We start from the raw sequence: 1,811 nt of genomic DNA, 5'->3' as shown, positions 1-1,811 counted from the left end.
TAAGTTGTTCAACCCTCTCACTCTCAGTTAAATCAACTGAGTTAACTCATTTCTCAAAGAGAAGCCTATTGCATCTACTGCATTGGGCTATGATGATTAAAGGAGTAAGGCACATGGAGCTCTTAGCAAGCGTCTGGCAGAGTGGGTTTATTTTTATAACATTCAGTCCCTGGACCTGTTGTCTCCCTCTAAGATGTGAAAGGTGGGCCTCCTTGGTGGTGCAGGTGTTAAGTCTCAGTGCTATCAAGCTGTTGCCAGCCACTGGCACTGAGGCATGAGTTCATTAGATGTTAGATCCCCCGCCAGGGAGCTGACTGCACGGCACAGCAGACTTCTCCTATCTCACTCACTTCTTCCCTCAGCAGTGTACTTCCATCAGTCTGTCTGTTCTGTTCCCCACTCTGTCTCTGGTGAATCCTCTCACCCCCCACCCCCACCCCTGTGCCACTAGCCTATACTCTAGTTCTTCTATGCAAAAATAAATAAATAATAACCCTATTAAAAGAGAAAACAAACAAAAAAGATGTGAAAGAGTTGAGTTATACCTAGTTCCATTCTATTTTCTTCCTGTCTTTTCTCTTAGCAGACTGCTATTGGGTTTATACTTCTCCTTTTGATCAGAGCCTTTTCCTTTCCTTTCTCCTTTCCTGGCTGTGTCTGTGTCTGTGTCTGTGTCTGTGTCTGTGACTGTGGCTGTGTCTATATCTGTGTCTGTATCAAGGTGAATTTCCATCAGTCCCATCTCGGGCTTCTGCAGCCCACAGGCCATAGCCAGTGTGCATCCAGCCCCCATGAAGATCATGTTTACTTCGTTTTGCAGCAGAGAAAACCAATGACCTGAACTAAATAAAGTAAGGTGCCCAGGGTCAAACAGTGGCAACACTCAGACTGGATCCCAGGTTTAATTTTGGTGAGCCTGCTCTTCCATTCACAGATTGACCTATGTATCCACCAGAGAAAGAGGATTGAGTCTGCCCATCTGACCCCAATCTCTCATCTTTTGCTGGCTTTTCAAGTCTGTGGGGCTTTACGAAAGGGGGATGAAGTAACTGTGATGCAATCAACTTTATCCATGGATGGGCTACCAGCTGTTAGAGGATGAGTCTGTGTAGAGGGAGCCTCTCTAGCCCATTTAATCCTCCAATCCTTTAAATACCAACAAATCTTCCTCCTGTCTGGGGCCAGTAGCTTCCCCCTGGATGGAAGGGTGTCCAGACTGGCAGAGGGGGCAGGCTTTCCTGAATGGACATGATAAAAATTCTCCCAGCCTGGTGGGACTCAGATCCTCTCTGGCCCCAAATGTTTCAAATGCTTTAAAAAAAAAAAGATTATTTATTTTTACATACAGAACTGGGGTACAGGGGTATTCACCAGAGACAGGGAGGGGAGCAGATCAGTTGATCTACTGAAATACACTGCTGAGGGGAGCAGGGGATGAGGCAGGAGAGGTCTGCTGTGCAGTGTGGGTCAGCTCCCTGGCTGGGGATTGATTTTCATGTTGCAGTGGCTGCAGATAGCGTCATAGCGCTGAGACTTAACGCCTTGCACCAGGGAGGCCCAGTCTTGCTTTCTTTACCTGTAAAGTTGCGGTGATCACAACAGCCGCATGCCAGATTATTGAGAGTCTCAGAGATGGTGGTGGAAGCCTGACAACTCACCATCACTGTCCAGGTGATAAGAAACATGTTTTCCATGGGAAGCTCTAGAGAGGCAGGCTTGTCCCAGGGGAAGCAGTAAGAGGAGAACTGCATCACCAAGAGGGGGAAATCTGGAGAAGAACGTTTGGGTCCCCTCAAAGCCTACCGGACATC

This window comes from Condylura cristata, unplaced genomic scaffold (assembly GCF_000260355.1).
Source record: "Condylura cristata isolate star-nosed mole 26May11 unplaced genomic scaffold, ConCri1.0 scaffold00023, whole genome shotgun sequence".
Taxonomy (NCBI): Eukaryota; Metazoa; Chordata; class Mammalia; order Eulipotyphla; family Talpidae; genus Condylura; species Condylura cristata.
Note: the sequence above shows the minus strand (reverse complement) of the source record.